At 37.5% G+C, this 23,862-nt stretch overlaps 1 pseudogene; it reads right to left on the minus strand.

The window, feature by feature from the left end:
• Positions 1–4,863: 4,863 nt before the first annotated feature.
• On the minus strand, positions 4,864–5,444 carry LOC114085953 (RNA polymerase II subunit A C-terminal domain phosphatase SSU72 pseudogene; annotated as a pseudogene).
• Between the last annotated feature and the right edge of the window lie 18,418 nt (positions 5,445–23,862).

A 23,862-nucleotide genomic window follows, 5' to 3' on the forward strand; every position in this document is an offset into this window, starting at 1 on the left:
TGCTACCAGAAACAAGTGTTCTCTTACTGACCTGGTATCTGTGGCCTTTGTCTACCCAATGCCATTGAATGTCAGTCCCAGTCAGGGCAGCAACCAAAAATGTCCCAAGAATTTCCATATATCTACCTCCCTTGCAATGAGTGGTATCTTACCTGTTGAGAACCACAACTTTATATTTTCCTGGTCTTTTTCATATCTGAAAGCCATCGATTAAACTATGGGATCAGTCCAGTATAATCATTCAAGCCTGAGGAAGAAGTCATTTGACAAAAGAACAGTAATAAGAAGAAAAAAGTTGTTTTCTGCTTTCATTCTACAGAAATTAGCTGGCTCGATGAATACCTGTTGTATTAATAATGATGCTAGCAACACTAATATAATGGTCAGTAATAAGTGAATACAAAGACTCTGAGAAAAAAAATTCATCATGTTTAAAGAATAATAAGATGACTGCAATGCAATGGCTGGAGTATAAAATCAAGGAAAAGAATGAAAGTATTTAAGGTCAAAAAGTAACTAGAAAATGCAAAGCCTTATAGGACTTGATAGAGAGTTTTGGTTTTATTTCAAACATAATGAGAGTCAGAGATATGACAACTGCTTTGTGTTTATAAAAAGCATCAAAGTTTTACTAATCAGGGGAGTATAGGTTGGAAGGAAAAAAGAATGAATGCAGGAAGAATATTTAAGAGGCTATTTCATTTTTCCAGGCAAGGGCTAGTGCTGCAGTGGCAGCAGTAATGAACTAAATTGGATCTAGGAGGCCGACGTGATTGTACTTGCTGATGGGTGGCTGTGAATGGGAGAAGGAAGAAAGCCATAATGACCTTGACTCACTGGTAAAATGACTATGTCTTTGGGATGAGTGGAACACTTGAGTGTAGAATATGATAGGCCATTAAAAAGTCAACTATTTTCCCCTCTTATCAAATTATATCTTGTTAGGAAAAAGACAAATGTGTTAAGTACTTAGTTGAGGACTTCCAATTAGAAAATAGCCATCTCAGAATCTTCACCATCTGTCTTTGATTGATTATCTTTAAGCATGGGGTGGCCTGAATCTAGCTTTCAGCAATTTCTATCTGATGTTTAAACCTAAATTTTGCTTCTCCCTTGATCTTAAACCAGAATTTCAACATGCTTTCTTTATCCATGAAACTTTCATAAGCATAACTAATTCTACAAGGTATTATGAGAATTAATTATTGAATGTTTACACAATCCCCAGAAAATATTAAAACTGGTATTTCAAGGACTGCTATTAGAATGGAAAAGTGATTTTTACCATCTCTGGGATCAGTATGAGAAAATCAACATATGAGCAATCATGTGCTCTGTCTCATTTTGTTTGGGGAACAAATGTAGAATTCTATGTGTCACACAGGTGTTGTGGGGGGAGAATTATGTGTGAGTATGATGGTGAACCAGATGGTCATAGTTCCTTTCCCAAACAAGCCCCCAAGTAGTTGTCCATACACAGAAACAAAAATTGAAAGCAATCTGAATTAATCCTGAATTTAGCTGTAGTTGAGAACAAAAGCATCAGAAGATTGTGACTATTGAAATTGTTGCAACTCCTTCAAGGTACCCTTCTTTCTGGTAGAATCCAGATACAATTACTTGAAAGTGACTCTTATGAGTCCCATGCTTTTCTGAACATGCCAATATGGGTAACCTCTTTCTAGGCCTTGGTAGAGTGAACATGCATATTTGATCAGGTTCTATGGGGAAAAGCTGAGAAAGGAAAGGAAAAATCTAAATTGTAGAATAGGATCATATTCAGTCTGATGGCAAGGGAGAAGAACAGCATGAGGGCAACGGGGGTTCTATATTGGAGAAGGGGGTAATGATTCAGGAGATGCAAGCAGATGAGGGGACCACAAATCACTTTGTCTATTAAACTGTTTTTCTTACATCGAGCTGATGGGCAAACTGACAGTGGAGAGGCTAAACTGAGGGAAACAGGATTTTTGTTATGAGACCTCTAATGTGCTCTAGCACATTAGAAGGTTTTACTTCTCTGTTCCTCTTTCCCATCTCTTCATTTGTCACCTCTTCCTGCCCTCTGCCTGGTTCTTTCAGTGTTGGAACTATAGTAACCAAAAATAACTAAGGCAAGCCATCTACTGGTGATGTCCACTGATTGAAATCTTCCCTAGTGGGCCATTTGGCCTTCACACTTCTCCTTGTCAGAGAAATTGGAGCCTCAGAAAATCCTTTGATAAAACTGACTCCTTCTGTCTAATTGAAAACAGCAAAAGTAGAAAACAGAGACTTCAGAGGGAGTTGCAATCTATTCTTAACCTCTTTTGCAAGACAGCTTGCTTGGGCTGAGAACATAAGCAGCATCTCTTATGAGCTGTTACTCATAAGTATTAGGATGGTTGAAGAAGTGGCCATGTGGAAAGGGAAAGTAGATTAATTAAACAATTAAGTTTTCCATTAATATTTTTAATTGTTTCTTCAGTTCTATGAGAAATTAACAGCCTGCTGACCTTTGTGCAAATTGTTGAGTGTCATGGTATGACTGACCATAATCATTAAAAAAGCTATTTGCCTCTGGTCAAAGTTCACACTGGGCTTCTACACTTCTGCAGAATATTGGAATACAGCCAGGAGCAGTGGCACATGCCTATAATCCCACTGGCTTGGGAGGCTGAGGCAGGAGGATCACAAGTTCAAATCAGCCTCAGGAACTTAGTGAGGCACTGAGCAACTTAGCCAGACCCTGTCTCTAAGTAAATAAATAAATAAGGCTGGAGATATGGCTCAGTGACAAAGTGCCTCTGGGTTCAATCTCTGGTACCAAAAAAAAAAAAAAAAAAAAAGAATATTGGAATACAGTGGGCCACTTCAGTTCTGAAAATTATATGGATCTTTGCACACACAGGCATTTGTTTCATCAGGTCTGTCTCTGGGCACAGTGCTCATTCAGCTGCACCCACCTGTACATGGAGTATGTGCCTAGGATGAGTTGGAGGGATTCTTTTGTTCTTTCTCTGTGTTATTTCACTGTTCCTATCCTCCTCCTACCCCCACTAACTCCCTCATGTACACTGAATCTGTGGCCTCAAGCCCTGATACATATCCCCCTCCTCATTCTTACAGCTATTGACAAGCCCATGCATTGACCTCCCTAGGTTTCCTTAGACCATCTCAGTACCATTTTGGTCAATCTTGCTGCCTTTGGTTTCTCCTCAGAAGAGCCCCAATCAGTGCTCACAGTGTGCTTACTGCATGCTCACTGCATGACAGGCACTTGGCCAAGCATTATCACACTTATTTCAAAAGAATCCCGTGAAGATGCCCAATTTAAAGATTAGAAAACTGAAGTTTAGAGAGATTATACAGCATGCCCCAGGAGACAGAGTTAGTTAAAGTAATTTAGGGTTTGTGCTGAAGTCTGTCTAATCTCCAGTCCTGAGATCATAACCATCACAATTTCTCTAGTTCACCTTTCACATTGATTAGAGAATTATCTTTGTAAAAGACATTTAGTATCAAGTTATTTGCCCCTCTGAAGCCTTTGATCATCCAACCTAGTACTATGCCTTTAAGCCAAATTAAGCCATTTGCCTCAGATACTCAGATGTTGTGGATGGAATCTTACAGCCTTGCTTAGCTCTGGTTTTGTATTCCATTTAAGTTCTGCCTAGGTCCCAACCTGTAGGATGTTTTCCTTCTGCTTTCTCTCTTCTATTTGTTTAAACTTGGTTATTGCATTAGCTTTCCATTGCTGTGACAAAATACCTAGGATAATCAACTTAAAAGGAGTGACCTATGGTCACTTGGCTCTGTTGTTTTTGGACTGGGGTGAGGCCAAACATCATAGTGGGGGGTGCATAGTAGAGCAAAACTGCTCACCTCATGGCAGCGGGAAGTGGGGCTGGGAGAGAGAAGCAATTTCTGGTCTCAATATCCCTTGCAAGGGCATGTCCCTAGTGACCTAACATCCTTCTATCAGGCCCCACCTCTTAAAGGTTCCACCATCTCCAGTACTGCCACAGGCTGTTGACCAAGCCTTTAAACACATGGCCTCTGAGGGAAATTTAAGATCCAAAAATGTAACAAATATTAAGCTCAGCTCTCCAAATTGGACTCCTGACTCCTTCTAAGTACTTATGTATTGCCCTTTCCTGCTTTTGGGTTCTTCAAGGAAATTGCCCCACATCTCTATTTGTGCTTCTAGGGTCTCACCCTGAATATCAATATCACCATAGATATTCTAATGTGTCTACACACCAAAATTCAGCTGAATAGACTAAGAAAGTATTGATATTCACTCCAAATCTCACCTTCTTTCTTCCTAGGGTTCATAAACCCTTTAAAATGATTTTTAAAGTTAATTTTGGAAAATTCTTAGCCACTCTATCTTTAAATATTACTCATATTATTTCTCTTTTCTCCTTCTAAAACTCAAATTAAATGTAAACAAGCTTTCTTGACAGCCAGCAACATTTATTTATTGAACAATTCCAAGTTTTTCCAATAAGATACACCTTGCTACTTTTCTCCAGGTGTTCATACACTCTGGCCAGGGAAATAGGAAAGGGAAAGGCAGGCACAGTTTAAGAGTACATATGTTGGAGGAAATTAACGATCAACTTTTTTTTTCTTTTTTGAAGGAACACATTTATAACTGACATCCCACTTATCTGTAAAAGTGGGATAGAAGACATTTTATTTCAAGCCTGGTATTCATATATTTCATTTTATATGTGGTTGAGGTTCATCAGGGTGATACTCTGTCCAATGTCAAAATGCCTAAAAGTATTAGGCAGGAAACTAAGCAAGTATCAGGAAGGCAAAAGTACTAACAAAATGAAGCTCCAGATGGCTTCGGAGGGCGGGAGGCAGCCTTCTTCAGTAGAAGCAGACGGTGTGCAGAAAAGCCTTGCCGCTTTTCTCTTCGAACTCCTGCAGCAGCTCTTCAATCTCATCATCCATGTCATCAGTGTGCTGGATACACTGGCAGAGCTCACAGATGAGGAATGCCCCGAGGGTGGCCTCTTCATAGTTGTCTTGTATATCCACATTGACCACATGCACGGGTTGGCAGGTCTCCTGCTCTCTGGAATTCAGCTCTTCCACCACCTGGTCATAGACTCGCTCTTCACAAGTGAGGATCAGATCGAACGGCTCTTTACAATTTTGGAACCTTTCTGGACCAGGCTTGATTCTTTTCTGTCCAACATATGCAAAATGCCATTCTTCGTATAGAAATCCTTGTCTTTCTTAATAAGATCGTTGTACATCTGATCATATGAGGTTCTGAAATCATAAACATTTGGCTTGTTGGGTGCCGGTCCTGGAAGCTTCACGTGAGATCCTGTTCCAAAGGAACGGACATTGAAACCTCGCTTGCTGAGGATGTGGTGTGCCTCCATGCTCCGATTCTGGTTGCTAGAGCAGACCACCGCCACCTGAAGCGGCAAGGATGGCATGGTACCACAATATCTGCAACGCTCTCGCTCTAGAACTTTTGCTCAACTGTGGCGCTTCAACACGAGCGAGCAAAATGGCTACCGCACAGCCTGAGGCGAGGCACTTCAGAAGGAGCAATGGCGGTACAGCGCGTCAGGTTACGATGTAAGGGTCACGTCATAGGGGAGGTCCCGCCTCTCGGGCATGCGCGTTTCCCTGGCCTGCAGATGAGAGAGGCAGTGAGCCTGCCAACACCATGGCTTTACTGAAAGACTCTGCAAGGTTAGTTCCGTGCCTCGTACCCCACCCCCTGCGCCAGCATCTCATGTCACAACCTTAAACAAGGACTTATCATTGAACCCTCAAACATCATTTATTCTCCCTTCAGTGCTTTCTACCTTTGGATTCTCTCCAAGTTCTAGTTTGGACATTCTCTGTTCTCTCTTCTGGCTCTCTAAATTTCTATATCTAATCTCCTGTGAAACCTATCCACAAGTTCTTATTTCTGAGTTCTAGAATTTCAAGTCTTAATCATGTCTTTCATCTTATTTATAGAAAATATGATTATTTTAGAGTTGTTTTCTGCTAACCCTAATATCTGGTGCCTCTTTAGATATATTTCTACAGTCTTTTGTTATGGTTTTTAATCATACATCTTATCTCCTTTGATGTTTGGCTATTTCTTATTGCATGCTGGATGTTATATTTGCAAAATTGTTTCAAGAAGTATTTTGTGGTCTTAATTAATATTGTCCTTGTCCACAGAGGGTTTATATTTAATTCCATCAAGTGCTTGTTGGAATTAGCAATGAGGGATCTCTTCAGTACAGAAGTGGAGCTAGTCCAGTCTTAATGATGGACATTTTCAGGTCCATTCTTCAATGGTTCAGGCATTCAGAGTCCCATCTCTGAGACACTCTAGCCTCTACCCTTCACATGTCCCACCTTTGACAATCCCAAGAGTTCAATATCTGTCTACAAAGCTGTGTGAAATTGTTAAAAACACAATTCAGCTTCTCAACTACTTAGTCTCCTCTGAACTATGAAAACATTCCCAGAGAAAATAAGGTCCAAGTAATGGTCTCATTTTCTGTCCCCTCTACCCTCACTCCATACTATCCAACTTTTCATTCTTTTTAAAGTTTTCTGATGTCTTTATGAAGATAGTTTTTATACTTCATCCAGCTTTGACAGTTGCCTTCAATTGAAAAGTTGGTATGACTTATCTAGTGTGTGGTTACCTTCATGGACAATGACATATCATTCCATGATCTGGTTTACATTTGTAAAGAGTTTCAAAGATGTCCCTCACTCTTTAAAATCTACAGTGCAAACTAAAACCATTGACAGCTCTGGTATTTAAAGGATAAAATTAAACCAATATTGAAAGAAAGTATACATCTCTAACTCCATGCCACCTCCCGGGGTTAGAAATGATGGTGGAACGTGATGATCATTATTATCCAAAGTACATGTATGAAGACACAAATTGGTGTGAATATATTTTGTCCACAATCAGAGATATGAAAAATTGTGCTGTATATGTGTAATAAGAATTGTAATGCATTCTGCTGTCATCTATAAATTAAAAATACATAAATAAATAATAAATAAATAAAAAGAATGTATACAAATCAATTTACCTGTAAGTATGCTAGTTACAGTGCACCAGGATTTCCACTAACCCCCATCTTGTTCATAGTACAGGCCTTATTTTCCCTAGTTATATTAACCCTTATCTTATAGCTTTGGTTGATGGAATAGTATTTTGCACTGTTGGTTACTGGTTATGATACCTCACAATGTTTAAATCCTGGAATCTAGTTTACAAAATCTAAATACATATGTGTAGTGGGTTTATAGAAAATTGATATCTTTATTGTTGATCACTTAACCCTAATGGACTGTAGTTCATTCTGCTTCAAGGGATTCCTAGGCTATGAGGATATTAGTGTAAGGTGGAAGATGTAGAGCAATTAGGCTTCATTAAAAGTACATTCAAATTTAAGTTGGAGTTAAACTTGGAAGTCTGGAATTGGAACAAGGCCATCAATGGAGATAGCAGAAAGGTTACTAAATTTGAAGGTCAATATCCAAAATGGTTTTTCCTCTAGATAGATATTAGTTGTTTAATATAAATAATTTGCAAGTACTTAAAAGCATATTGGTTTAAAATCTAAAAATATTACTGAAAGTGCATTTAGATTATTTTATTTTACTATCATTCAATTCCTTATAAATATTTATGATCAGCATTATACAACAATATATGAGAGGATTTTTTTTTGTGTGTGTATGCCATCCTGTGTATTGAACACAGGAGTACTTTATCATTGATATATATATATATATATATATATATATATATATATATCTCATATATATTTATATCCATTTAAAATTGTCCTAAGTATTTCTTTTTTTTCTTTATTTGGACTGGGTATTGAACACAGGGGCACTCTACCACCGAGCTACATCTGCAGTCCTTTCTATTTTTTATTTTGAGACAGAATCTTTTTTTTTTTAAAATTTTTTATTGTTGGCTGTTCAAAACATTACATAGTTCTTGATATATCATATTTCACACTTTGATTCAAGTGGGTTATGAGCTCCCATTTTTACCCCATTTGAGACAGAATCTTGCTAAGATGCCAAAGCTGGCCTCAAACTTACAAACCTCTTGCCTCAGTCTCCTGAGTTGTTGGGATTACAGGTATATGCTACAGCAACCAGCTTTGAAAGGATTTTTTTTAAAAAAATTTACCTCTCAATTTAGTTTCTTTTTCTCCTCTGAAAGCTCTTGACAGCTATACTGAAGTATTTTCTTAAAAAAAAAAAAAAAAAAAAAACTAGCAGCCTCTCGCCTGCAAAGTAGGCAGACCACGCGACCCGGAGAAGGGGCCCAGCGGCCCGCCTGCATGGTAGAGAGACCATCCCAACTGGAGGAGGAGCCCAGCCTCCCGCCTGCACGGTAAGCAGACCACGCGGCCCAGAGAGGGGGCACAGCCGCCCACCTGCGCAGTAGACAGACCACCCCAACTGGCGGAGGGGCCCAGCCACCCGCCTGTGCGGTCACCTGACCGAGCTCTGGACAAACATAAAGTCTCCCCAACACCCCCCACCTCATCAAACACCTTATGAGAAAAACTGATGGAACTCATCTTGGAAAATCCCACCAACCCTTAAAACCCACCAACCGGTGGGCATGGCTACCAGCTCTGTTCTGCAGCGGATCAGGCATCTGGTTTACATCTCAGAGAATAAGAGTAGAGAGGTCACAGGTGGAAGCTCAAGTCCTCTCACACTGACTACCACCACTACCCTGAACCCAGAGACTCAAGCTAGGAATAGACAATGCCACCAACTGGAAGAAAAGAAAACAGAGTTCTGAGAGACATTTTTTTTTCTTTCTTTTTTTCTCTTCTCTCTCTCTTTTCATCCATTCATCCAGTCTCCTCTACCCTTCCCCCTCTGGTCCTCGCAACCTCAACATATGTGAAACCAAGAATTGTGCATGAAAAAGGTCTTTAACAACTGAATCACCAGAATAATATAATATAGAGGAATTGCATATGCCCCACCTCCCTCCCCCCTTTTATTTCTTCTCTTTTTTTCTCTTATTTTTCCCACTCTCTTTTTTCTCTTTCTTTCCTTGTTATTTGTTTTTCTCATTCTTACTCCCTCTATCCCACTTGCAAACCCCTAAATTTTACTATTTATACATAGGGTAATCTTATAAATACAGATAGGAGTTTGAATCTATACATTCTTCCATAAATTACCCATCTATTGGTTAGAGCTCTCCAAAGTTACTAAGTTAGATTAACCCCATACCCTCACTCCTTTCCCTCTAAACATAACATCCTACATCTGAAATTCAGTTTTCTTCATGCTACCAGAAATGGTAAGCCTTTAATGAAACTAATGACTATATTTGTAAATGATAATCAAAACCAACATTTGTAGACATAGAGTCTAGTTATAAATGTAGTAATAAGGAAAACGTGTGCTTAGATGATGTACTATTGATATTGAGAACTGTTAACATTGTCTTTCTCCACAAAAGGGAGACTTTGCAACTATACAAGAGCAATACAAAATTATAGGGGGAAAATAAATAACACAACAGTTTCACAAAGCAGAAAGAAACATGAGCAGTATGAAAAGACAAGGAAAGAAAGGACCACAAGCAATGCAGGTCAACTCAACTTTAGAAGAGGTAATATCTGCAGCAGATGGAATGTCAGATAAAGAATTCAGGATATATATGCTTCAGATGATCTGGAGTCTCAAGGAAGACATTAGACAGCAAAAACAGACAATGAAAGAACACTTTGACAATGAATTACATAAACAAATCCAAGAAGCAAAAGATCAACCTTACAGGGAGATAGAGGTTATTAAAAAAAAAAAAAAAAAAAACAGAAATCCTGGAAATGCAGGAAGCAATAAACCAAATTAAAAACTCAAATGAGAGTATTACCAGCAGAGTAGAACATTTAGAAGATAGAATATCAGACAATGAAGACAAAGTATTTCAACTTGAAAAGAACATAGACAGCTCAGCGAGACTGTTAAGAAACCATGAGCAGAACATCCAAGAAATATGGGATAACATAAAGAGACCAAACTTAAGAGTTATTGGGATACAGGAAGGTATAGAGGTCCAAACCAAAAGAATGAGCAATATGTTCAATGAAATAATATGAGAAAACTTCCCAGACTTGAAGAATGAAACAGAATTCAAAATCCTAGAAGCCTATAGGATGCCGAATGTGCAAAATCATAAGAGATCCACACCTAGACACATTATAATGAAGATGCCCAACACACAGAATAAGGAGAGGATTTTAAAAGCTACAAGAGAAAGGAAGCAGATTACATTTAGGGGTAAGCCAATCAGGATAACAGCTGATCTTTCAACATAGTCTCTGAAAGCTAGAAGATCCTGGAACAACATATTTCAAACACTGAAAGAAAATGGGTTCCAACCAAGAATTGTGTATCCAGCGAAATTAAGCTTCAGGATGGAAGATGAAATTAAAACCTTCCATGATAAACAAAAGTTAAAAGATTTTGCAGCTAGAAAACCAGCTCTTCAAAACATCCTTGGCAAAACATTACAGGAAGAGGAAATGAAAAATAACAATGAAAACCAACAGTGGGAGGTAGTACAGTAAAGGAAAAAATAATCAAAGAGGAGAAACAAATCATGTTAAGTAAAATAAATAAACAAATATGGCTGGAAGTACAAACCATATCTCAATAGTAACCCTAAATGTTAATGGCTTACACTCACCAATCAAGAGACACAGGCTAGTAGAATGTATCCAAAAAAAAAAAATGATCCAACAATATGCTGCCTACAGGAGACACAGTTGATAGGAAAAGACATACATAGACTGATGGTGAAAGGTTGGGAAAAATCATATCACTCATATGGACCTCGGAAACAAGCAGGAGTGTCCATACTTGTATCAAATAAAATAGACTTCAAGCCAAAGTTAATCAAAAGGGATAAAGAAGGACACTACATACTGCTCAAGGGAACCATACACCAACAAGACATAACAATCATAAATATATATGCCCCAAACAATGGTGCAGCTATGTTCATCAAACAAACTCTTCTCAAGTTCAAGAGTCAAATAGACCACAACACAATAATCATGGGAGACTTCAACACACCTCTCTCACCACTGGACAGATCTTCCAAACAAAAGTTGAATAAAGAAACTATAGAACTCAATAATACAATTAATAACCTAGACTTAATTGACATATATAGAATATACCATGCAACATCAAGCAGTTACACTTTTTTCTCAGCAGCACATGGATCCTTCTCAAAAATAGACCATATATTATGTCACAGGGCAACTCTTAGAAATTATAAAGGAGTAGAGATAAGACCATGCATCCTATGTGATCATAATTGAATGAAACTGGAAATCAACGATAAAAGAAGGAAGGAAAAATCCTGCATCACTTGGAGAATGAACAATATGTTACTGAATGATCAATGGGTTACAGAAGACATCAAGGAGGTAATTAAAAAATTCTTAGAGAAAAATGAAAACACAGACACAGCATATCAGAATCTATGGGACACAAAGAAAGCAGTTCTAAGAGGAAAATTCATTGCTTGGAGTTCATTCCCTAAAAAAAGAAAAAACCAACAAATAAATGATCTCACACTTCATCTCAAAACCCTAGAAAAAGAAGAGCAAAACAACAGCAAAAGTAATAGAAGGCAAGAAATAATTAAAATCAGAGCTGAAATCAATGAAATTGAAACAAAAGAAACAATTGAAAAAACTGACAAAACTAAAAGTTGGTTCTTTGAAAAAATAAATAAGATTGACAGACCCTTAGCTATGCTAACGAAGAGAAGAAGAGAGAGAACTCAAATTACTAGCATATGGGATAAAAAAGGCAATATCACAACAGACACTACAGAAATACAGAAGATAATTAGAAATTATTTTGAATTCTTATACTCCAATAAAATAGAAGATAGTGAAGGCATAGATAAATTTCTTAAGTCATATGATCTGCCCAGACTGAGTCAGGAGGATATAGACAACCTAAACAGACCAATATCAATTGAGGAAATAGAAGAAGCCATCAAAAGACTACCAACTAAATAAAGCCCAGGACCGGATGGGTATACAGCAGAGTTTTACAAAACCTTCAAAGAAGAACTAATACCAATAATTTTCAAGCTATTTCAGGAAATAGAAAAAGATGGAGAACTTCCAAATTCATTCTACGAGGCCAACATCACCCTGATTCCTAAACCAGACAAAGACACTTCAAAGAAAGAAAACTACAGACCAATATCTCTAATGAACCTAGATGCAAAAATCCTCAATAAAATTCTGGCAAATTGGATACAGAAACATATCAAAAAGATCGTGCATCATGATCTTTTTGGATTCATCCCTGAGATGCAAGGCTGGTTCAATATACGAAAATCAAAAAATGTTATTCACCACATCAATAGACTTAAAGATAAGAACCATATGATCCTCTCGATAGATGCAGAAAAAGTGTTCGACAAAGTACAGCATCCCTTTATGTTCAAAACACTAGAAAAACTAGGGATAACAGGAACATACCTCAATATTGTAAAAGCCATCTATGCTAAGCCTCAGGCTAGCATCATTCTGAACGGAGAAAAATTGAAGGTATTCCCTCTAAAATCTGGAACAAGACAGGGGTGCCCTCTCTCACCACTTGTGTTCAACATAGTTCTCGAAACACTGGCCAGAGCAATTAGATGAAAGAAATTAAAGGCATAAAAATAGGAAAAGAAGAACTTAAATTATCACTATTTGCGGATGATATGATCTTATACCTAGCAGACCCAAAAGGGTCTACAAAGAAACTACTAGAGCTAATAAATGAATTCAGCAAAGTGGCAGGCTATAAAATCAACACTCATAAATCAAAGGCATTCCTGTATATCAGTGACAAATCTTCTGAAATGGAAATGAGGACAACCACCCCATTCACAATATCCTCGAAAAAAATAAAATACTTGGGAATCAACCTAACAAAAGAGGTGAAAGATTTATACAATGAAAACTACAGAACCCTAAAGAGAGAAATAGAAGAAGATCTTAGAAGATGGAAAAATATACCCTGTTCATGGATAGGCAGAACTAACATTATCAAAATGGTGATATTACCAAAAGTTCTCTATAGGTTTAATGCAATGCCAATCAAAATCCCAATGACATTTCTTGTAGAAATAGATAAAGCAATCATGAAACTCATATGGAAAAATAAAAGACCCAGAATAGCAAAAGCAATTCTAAGCAGGAAGAGTGAATCAGGCGGTATAGTGATAACAGACTTCAAACTATACTACAGAGCAATAGTACCAAAATAGCATGGTACTGGTACCAAAACAGGCGGGTGGACCAATGGTACAGAATAGAGGACACAGAGACCAATCCACAAAATTACAACTATCTTATATTTGACACAGGGGCTAAAAGCATGCAATGGAGGAAGGATAGCATCTTCAACAAATGGTGCTGGGAAAACTGGAAATCCATATGCAACAAAATGAATCTGAATCCCTTTCTCTCGCCATGCACAAAAGTTAACTCAAAATGGATCAAGGAGCTTGATATCAAAACAGAGACTCTGCGTCTGATAGAAAAAAAGTTTGCTCCAATGTACATACTGTGGGGTCGGGCTCCAAATTCCTTAATAGGACACCCATAGCACAAGAGTTAAAAACAAGAATCAACAAATGGGACTTACTCAAACTAAAAAGTTGTTTCTCAGCAAGAGAAACAATAAGAGAGGTAAATAGGGAGCCTACATCCTGGGAACAAATTTTTACTCCTCACACTTCAGATAGATCCCTATTATCCAGAGAATACAAAGAACTCAAAAAATTAAACAATAAGAAAACAAATAACCCAATCAATAAATTGGCCAAGGACCTGAACAGACACTTCTCAGAGGAGAACATACAAACAATCAACAAGTACATGAAAAAATGCTCACCATCTCTAGCAGTCAGAGAAATGCAAATCAAAACCACCCTAAGATTCCATCTCACTCCAGTAAGATTGGCAGCCATTATGAAGTCAAACAACAATAAGTGCTGGCGAGGATGTGGGGAAAAGGGTACTCTTGTACATTGCTGGTGGGACTGCAAATTGGTGTGGCCAATTTGGAAAGCAGTATGGAGATTCCTTGGAAAGCTGGGAATGGAACCACCATTTGACCCAGCTATTCCCCTTCTCGGACTATTCCCTAAAGACCTTAAAAGAGCGTACTATAGGGATATGCTACATCAATGTTCATAGCAGCACAATTCACAATAGCTAGACTGTGGAACCAACCTAGATGCCTTCAATAGATGAATGGATAAAAAAAAATGTGGCATTTATACACAATGGAGTATTACTGAGCACTAAAAAATGACAAAATCATGGCATTTGCAGGGAAATGGATGGCATTAGAGCAGATTATGCTAAGTGAAGCTAGCCAATCCCTAAAAAACAAATGCCAAATGTCTTCTTTGATATAATGAGAGCAACTAAGAAGAGAGCAGGGAGGAAGAGCATGAGAAGAAGATTAACATTAAACAGGGATGAGAGGTGGGGGGGAAGGGAGAGAGAAGGGAAATTGCATGGAAATGGAAGGAGATCCTCATTGTTATACAAAATTACATATAAGAGGAAGTGAAGGGAAAGGGAAAAAACAAGGGAGAGAAATGAAGTACAGTAGATGGGGTAGTGAGAGAAGATGGGAGGGGAGGGGAGGGGGGATAGTAGAGGGTAGGAAAGGCGGCAGAATACAACAGTCACTAGTATGGCAGTATGTAAAAACATTGACGTGCAACCGATGTGATTCTGAAATCTGTATACGGGGTAAAAATGGGAGTTCATAACCCACTTGAATCAAATGTATGAAATATGATATGTCAAGAGCTATATAATGTTTGGAACAACTAATAATAAAAAAATACAATAAAATTTCAAAAAAAATCTATAGGTTTTTTATGAAGGGGGAAGCAACATTCTCCATCACATAAATCTTTCTTATTGATGCTTCCCTAAATATTTGGTGGGAACCACCCCATCAAACATTACTTATGGTATAACAAATTAGAATAAATAAATAAATTTTTTAAAAATCAATATGGGCCGGGTGTGGTGATTCATGCCTGTAATCCCAGCAGCTCAGGAGGCTGAGGCAGAAGGATCACGAGTTCAAAGCCAGCCTCAGCAATGGTGAGGCACTAAGCAACTCAGTGAGACCCTGTCTCTAAATAAAATACAAAATAGGGCTGGGATGGGGCTCAGTGGTTGAGTGCCCCTGAGTTTCAATCCTCAGTACCAAAAAAAAAATTCAATTATGGAATTCCCCCAGAGCTTCTATACTTACATTCCAGAGAGCTTCTAGAGATAATCTTATAACAAACACAAATATTTGCCACTAGAAACAGAAGACCTCCAACCTTAACTGGATCATCAACTCTTTCTCACATTCCCATAGCAACAGTTTCAAAATTCTTATTAAGCAGGCCAGGATATGGCTCAGTTGGAGAGCGTTTGCCTAGCATGTGTGAAGCCCTGGGTTCGATCCCCAGCACCACATAAAAATAAAATAAAATAAAATAAAGGTATTGTGTCCATCTACAACTAAAAATTTTAAAAAAATCTTATTAAGCTTTCAACTCACAACCTTCACTCTCAACAAGTATCTTTCCTTCTACTTCACAGCCATCCTGAGTAATATAGCAATTTTTACCCCAATATTTTTGTCAATATTTTTTTCAAATATTTTATAATGGAAAAATTTAAAACACACACAAAATTAGAGAGGATGGTATAATGAACCCTCATGTATATGTGATCCAGCTTCAATAATTATCAACTCATAGCCAATATTTAATTGACCACATCTTTTAAAAACAGAACTGCTAATCATTCTTCTTTCTTTCTTTTATCTTTTTTTGTGGTGCTGGGGATTCAACCCATGGCCTCATGTATGCTAGGCAAGCCCTTTACCACTGAGCCATGTCTCCTGTCCTCTAATCATTCTTTCTTACTTCCTTCATATTACTCTGTTTCCTTTCTATTTGTGATTATTCTGTGCATCAAGATCTGGATCATATCCCTTCCAGCCTCTTCAAACCTTTGTTGTAATTAGAACATTCCCTTTATATGAACTGATTTCAGTCAGTATTTTAACATGATTAACATTTCTATTTTAGGAAGCACACACACACACACACACACAGTTGACATCCTATCATTATTTTAGCCAAGAATCTAAAAAGGGCATTACACCCTTTTCTCTTGTCTTATTTCCTCTTACACCTTTATCCAAGCAAAAAGGGTTTCCAGTCACATGACTCTGATGTAACTGTTCTCATTGAGTTCAATAATGTTCTTTGGGTAAGTCTTCTCAACTCTTCTCCTGTGTAACTTGTGAAGCATGTGATGTTGAGCCCTCTCTATGATCAGCAAAGCTTCTTCAAACTCTGGCTTCTCCTTGTACCATGAAAACACTTTCTCCTATATTTCCTTCTATATCTCTGGCCTCTCCTTCCTCAGTCTCCTTCTAACTCCTCTTTGTCTTTTTTATGTGGGTGTTCCCTGGTATCTGTTCTTGTTCCTTTTTTCTTATCATTTACACTATTTTGGATCAATCTAACCAACTGCCTATATCATCACCATCTGTATAGTTTTTCTCAAACATTTGGAATCTAATGGGATAATAACACACTTGGACTAACAATATTTTTAATTAAAAGATTCATTTTTATTTGTAATTCATTTTCTAAATGCAAAATACATAATTATTCCTAATGAAATAGTGATGATAATTTCATAACAGAGAAAGTTATAAAATCATTTGTGATCTTTCTTTACTGTATATCTGGCTCAGTGTTGAATAATTTGTGTTTTAGGTCACGTTCCATATGTATCTCTTTTTTTCCTTCTCTTTATTTATACTAATTTATATTTACTAATTGTAAGACCCTAACTGACAATTTTGAGTTGTAGAAATAGTATCAAGTATTTGCTGCATTGACTAGGTGCATTTTAGATATTGGAATAAAACATAGAACTAGAAATTATGAAGAGAATTCTAACTAAAATTTAATGTTGTGTCAAATGCTAAGCTGAATAGTATATTGAAGGAAAAAAAATGTAGTGATGAATGTTTTGGCTTAAGAAAAAACAGCAAATACATTATCGATCTATTCTTTGGTTATATATTATTTTCTGAAAATATTTCCTCATTTCCCACTCCCAGGGATTTTGAACCTAGTGGCACCCAACCACTGAACCACATTCCCAGTCTTTTTTTATTTTATTTTTTAAAATTTTGAGACAGGGTCTGCCTAAGTTGCTCAGAGCCTTGCTGAGTTGCTGAAGCTGGCTTTGAATTTGTGATCCTCCTTCCTCAGCCTCCTCAGTGGTAAAATATCTCACTGCAAATCTCACTAAAGAATTTTTACTTATCTTTGAAGTATATTTACTTCTCTCTCTCTCTCTCTCTCTCTCTCTCTCTCTCTCTCTCTGTTACTTGGGATGGAACTGAGGCATCTTACATATTAGGCAAGTGCTTTACCACTGAGCTACACTCCCAACCCCAAGTCATGTGACTGGAATTCAGACAGTCTACAAAGAAGGCACGTTTGCCTCATGCCAAGATTACAAGCATGCACCATTGTGCCTGGCTTCCTCATTTCTCATGCAGTACTTAGATGTGATTTTAACATTTGCTCCAAGATATATCAGTGACTTTTTTTATGGAGTAAATAAAACCATGCAGTGTTGGAAGAGTCAAATTTTGTTATTGAAATTTTTGAATTACAATTTAGTCTTTATAAGGCATCTTATTCTCAGCGGAAAATCGTGAACTTTGGTCCTGAAGCAATATAATTATTGACTATATTTTAAAGTATTTCACTTTGAATAAACCACCTAGAAGCAGAGGAATAGTTTTTAATTGGTATTATTTGTGATGAAGACATACTGTTATCTCAACTCATGGTTCATATTCTCCTGGGAACCAGCTTATTTCATAATGGAAAAGCAGGCTTGAAATGATACATGTTCAGTGACCACAGTTGGATTGTCTTCACAATCTTCATTGAAAGGGAAGAATTGTTATTCCTAATACACAGATGAGGAAACTGAGGCTTAATGAGGTTATTAAATGACTTGTTATCAGCCACACAGTGACCTGGAACTTGACTCTCATAATTTGTACCTTAAGTGCTGTCCTTTGTCAATATCCTGTGTTATCTCCTATAAGATCCTCACTACATGTAGTCAGAGTTATTTTGTAAAACTCTTGACTGTTCTCTTCTGCCTAAAATCTCTCAGTGTCTCTCTGTAGCCCTAGGAAAAAAAGCACATACTCCCTCTCATTCATGAAAAATGCCTCTAAGTCTAGATCCTGCTGTTTCTCTGTTCTAATAACTATGGTTGCATAACAAATTCTCCAAAACTTAGTAGCATAAAACAGCCATTTATTATGCTTACAGATTCTGTAGATCAGGAAATCAGATAATCTACAAAGAAGAAGGCATGTCTGCTTCACTCAGCATCAGCTAAGGCAGCTTCAAGGTTAGGGCCTGGAATCATCTACGGCTTACTCATCCATACTTCTGGTGGTTGATGCTGGTAAAACTCCAACAGCTGAGGCTAAAACAGCTGGGGCTCCTCACACACACACACACATATACAAACCTCTCAGTGTGGTCTCAAAGTATATATTTAGAAGTTGGGGAGGGGAACAAGCAAGCAGAAACTTGGGCAGTCTAACCTCTGAGGTTATATACAGTTAGTTCTTCTTATACCTTTCATTAGAAGTGAATCACTAAAGCTAGCCCAATATTCAAGAAAATTCTATGAATTCTATGATATGGTTTAGGGAGAGATGTTGTTTATAGAGTCCCACAGATATTTAATAAAGTACCATGATATGGGAAGTTGTGAAGGTGTAGATCAAGATGCATGACTATAAAGGATCTATGGCCTAAGGACAGTAAGATTTGAGGTGATCACACCCACCAGTCTTTCTTAACTGTGTACATCCAAGATAACTGTGTGCATGTGTAGCATGACTCTTCTGGTTATATACTCAACCATTTCTCCCTCTGACTATGCATTTTTTGGAGGGCACTGAGATTGAACATACTAAGCAAGTACTCTACCACTGAGGTATATACCCAACCCTTTTTAAGTTTTATTTTAAGATAGGGTCTCACTAAGTTGCCCTGGCTGGCGCCAATAAATTGCCATCTTCTTGACTCAGCCTCCCAAGTAGCTGGGATTATAGATATGCAACATAGTGTCTGGCTAGCTATGTTTTTTTTAGTTGTAGATGAACACACAGTATCTTTATTTATTTCTATGTGGTGCTGAGGATCGAACCCAGTGCCTCACACATGCAAAGCAGGTGCTTTACCACTGAGCTGCAGCCCCAGCCCCTGGCTAGCTATGTTTTATATTTTGTTTTGAGACAGGGTCTCACTAAGTTACCTAATACCTCACTAAGTTACCTAGGGCCTCACTAAGTTGCTAAGTCAGGCTCTGAACTTGCAATCCTCCTGCCTCAGCCTCCCAAGCCTCTGGGATTACAGGTGTGTGCCACTGTGCCCAGCTAACTATGCACTTTTAAAGTCAAAGATTGTTATTCATCTCCATATCCTCTACATCTAGTACAGTACTGAACCTGTAAAGTATATTTGCTACTTATTAAACAACAAGAAGAAAGTGGAAATGAGAGTGGTATTTGAAAGTGTGTTCTTTCCATTTGAGTATGTAGGGGAAACCTTCCATCTTTACCATATCTATAGCAAGTTTCTAGAAAGGTTGCAGATTCTACTTGTCATGGATTTCCAGAAGATCCAAGAGGGGTGTGTTTGCTCTCTTCCTGGTTTAACTTGTCTTAGCAAAACAGGTAGTTTTTTTCTTTCTTATTTTAAGTCTTTCCTTTTTGTGTTCCTATTGCAATTTGAAGTCTGACCTCAGTGTTCTCTGACATTCCTACAATCAGAAGGCAAAATCTATGTCCCTTCCCCTTGAATCTGTGACTGTTTGACTGGTTGAATATGACAGAAGTGATATTGTGCTGGCTTCTGAGCCTGAGCCTGAGGGAATTTGCAGTTTCTACTCCTTGTCTTTTTTTTAATATGATGGCAGAATGCATTTTGATTCATCATACACAATTGCAGCACAACTTTTCATTTCTCTGCTTGTACACCATGTAGCATTGCACCATATGTGCAGTCATACATGTACCTAGGGTAATGATGTGCATCTCATTCCACCATCTTTCCTGCCCCCATATATCCTCCCTCCTTTCCCTCCCCTTTGCCCAATCAAAGTTCCTCCATTTTTCCATGCCCCCCCATTATGGATCTACTCCTTGTCTTTTGTGATGATCACTTTTATAACCAAGCTACCTCATGGAGAGACCAACATGGAAAGGAACCAGTATCCATTACCAAATTGCTAGCCATGTGACTGAGTTATTTTGGAAACAGATTTACCAGCCTAGGTAAAGCTATCCCAGATGGCACCACATGGAACAAAGACAACTCCTCACTATGCCTTGCCCAAATTTTAGATTCATAAACCAAATAAATGACTTGTGTTTTAAGCCATTTAAAATCATAGTAGTTTTATGTGAAACAAGAGGTAATCAGAACATTCCCCTTCTTTGAAACTTCTTTCCTTCCTCCTTCTCCCTGTTAATTTCACTTGCTTTTGCCCCAGTATGGCACATAATCAACACATACCTTCTACTTTGTGGTTGTTGTTATCGTTTGGCACCCAAGGCACTTAACCACTGAGTCACCTCCCCAGCCCTTTTTTGTTTTTTAATTTTGACACAGGATCTTGCCAAATTGCTCAGGCTAGTCTCAAACTTGTGATCTTTCTTCCTCAGCCTCCTTAGTTGCTGGGATTAGAGGCCTACACCATTTCCCCTGGCTACCTTCTACTTTTTTTAAGAGGATGTGCTCAATATTGTTAGGCTTTTTAAAATAAGATAATGAACAAAAGGGACTCTATCTTTTTAAAAAATATTTATTTTGTAGTTGTGGTTGGACACAAATACCTTTATTTATTTATTTATTTTTATGTGATGCTGAGGATCGAACCCAGGGCCTCGCACATGCTAGATGAGGGCTTTACTGCTGAGCCACAACCCCAGTCCCAAAAGGGACTCTCTTTTGTTGATTTCTGTGTGGCCCACATAGAAACACAGTAAATTTTATTTAACTGTATTAGGCTGATTTTATTCATTTAAGCCAACTTTCATTAAGAAAAGGTATTTGGAGCCAGGTGTGGTGGCACATGCCTGTAATCCCAGAGGCTTGGGAGCCTGAGATGGGAGGCTCATGAGTTCAAAGCCAGCCTCAACAACTTAGAACCTGTCTCTAAATAAAGTATAAAAAAGGCTGTGGATGTTGCTCAGTGGTTGAAGCACCCCTGGGTTTAATCCCTGGTACCAAAAAAAAAAAAGTATTTGGACCTTTCCTCATACTTACTGAATCAGATGTTCCAGAGTGAGGCCTGAGAAACTACATTTTTAGTAAGCTTCACAGGTAAATTTTGCACATACCAAAGATCAAAAATCTGTCATCATAGTGATTTAAAATTCCTTCAGAATAAGGATTATTGTGAAAATTTAATTAAAAGACTAAAAACCATTTAGCCTGGGACCTGGCATGTTATAAGAGATGAATAAATATCAGCTATTACTATCACCAACACCATCATTACTATTTTAAAAGATAATCATTAAGATTAGAAGGTATCATACTCATATGTCTTGGTGGGGGGCAAGCAAGTCTTATTGGTATGCTGGTTCTCTTAGTAAAACAAGTAGTCATGTGTTCTTGGCTCAAGGTATTAGATGCAGGGTTGCAGTTATCTACAGGAGACCAGAATAAGTTTAGGTAAAGCATTCTGCTCACCAGGCTCAGGTACACACAGGTTTATGCATGAGACAGAACATAATGGTTCATCTGATACATGCTCTGGCACATGGAGTAAATCATTGAAACTGGACCTCTTCATAAAGCCCATGACAGGAAATTTTCAAATATTTAGAAGAATGGGCCTCTAAGGAAACCTAGTAAACACTTGGCCAAATTCTCCTGGTTTCTTTTGGGAATATGAGAAACCTGACATTCCACTCAATATAGAAGCAGATATGCCAGCTAAAAATCTGAGAAAATATATAGATAGGCTGACTGAAAATCAGCAGTAGGTTTAAAGGTTATTTAACATATTCTACAATTTATTTTCCTTTGAATGTGGCTTTTATGAGCATCTTTTTAGGTGGAAAGCATTCATGCTAGATTATTAAATCTCAGGCTGAGTGTTTAGAGAAGGATATGCTTTTATGCTCAAAATTATTAATTAACATGGGGCTAACACCTTTTATTTGTTGTTTAAAAAAAAGCAGCGCTCACTAGGCATCATGGTGCACGCCTGTAATCCTAGCTACTCAGGAGACTGAGGCAGGACAATTGGAAATTTGAGGTCAGCCTCACCAACTTAGCAAGATCCTGTCTCAAAATAAAATTTTCAAAGAGTGCTGGGGACATAGCATAATATAGAGCCTCGTGTGGCATGTGTGAGACCCTGGGTTCAATCCCCAGTACCACAAATTAACAACAATAACAGCAACAACAACAACAAATTTTACAATATTCTGTCTTAGAAAAGTGAAGTTAATAATCTAAATTGGTGTAAATTACTTAACATCTGTGCCTCAGTGAAGTCATCTGTTTTTAAAAATAAGGGATAATAAGAGTACATTGAAAGATCGTTGAAGATTAAATTAGCTAATCTGTGAAAGTATTTAGAATGCTTTTGGTTCATTGTAAGTGATATATAAGTGTTAGCTCTTTTCTTACTGTGCTATCAATTATTATTATTATTATTACTTGTAAAGAAATTATATCACTAGGCAGCTTTTCTCTTGATACAGACCTATAACTTAAGATGTAATTAGAAGAGTGGAAATCAGCCTAAGAACAGGACAATCTGACAGTTTCCTAGGGATGAGTTGAGGATCTTTCTTGTTTACTTCTGAATCTTCAGAGGCATATGATTAGGTGCTCAATAAACTGTTGAGTAAATAATGGTTTCTTAAAGATGGATACTTATTGATTATTAAGTTTACTTCTTGTCTTTTGAAACCGCATAGAATTTTAATGTAGCAATTAGTTCATTATGGTAACTTAAATTCTGTATCATACTAGTGTAGCTATTTCCTTTTTTTTTTTTTTGATGTAGCAACATTTACTTTTTGTCTCTTCCTCAGCTTTATCAAGGTACAATTGATAAATATAAATTGCATATATTTATGGTATACAACAAGATGTTTTGGCATATGTATTCATTGTGAAATGATTAAATCATCAAGCTCATTGATATATCCGTGACCTCACAGGGTTATTTTTCATTTCTTTTTTTCTTGCTACAACACCATGATGAAAAAAAGCAAGCAATAAGATAAAAGGTAAAATATCTCACTGCAAATCTCACTAAATAATATTTACTTATTGGGGCTGGTGATGTGGCTCAAGCAGTAACATGTTTGCCTGGCATGCGCGGGGCGCTGGGTTCAATCCTCAGCACCACATAAAATAAAAATAAAGATGTTGTGTCCACCGAAAACTGAAAAATAAATATTAAAAAATTCTCTCTCTCTCTCTAAAAAAAGAATATTTACTTATCTTTCAAGTATATTTACCTGTGTGTGTGTGTGTGTGTGTGTATGTGTATTTTACTTGGGATGGAACTGAGGGCATCTTACATATTAGGCAACCATTGTTTAAATGATATCATTGTTTAATATGATATCATTGTTTAAATGATAAAATATAAAAAGTCTTGACTGACCAGGGGGTGATTGTAGAAA

The sequence above is a fragment of the Marmota flaviventris genome, chromosome X (genome assembly GCF_047511675.1).
Source record: "Marmota flaviventris isolate mMarFla1 chromosome X, mMarFla1.hap1, whole genome shotgun sequence".
Lineage (NCBI taxonomy): Eukaryota > Metazoa > Chordata > Mammalia > Rodentia > Sciuridae > Marmota > Marmota flaviventris.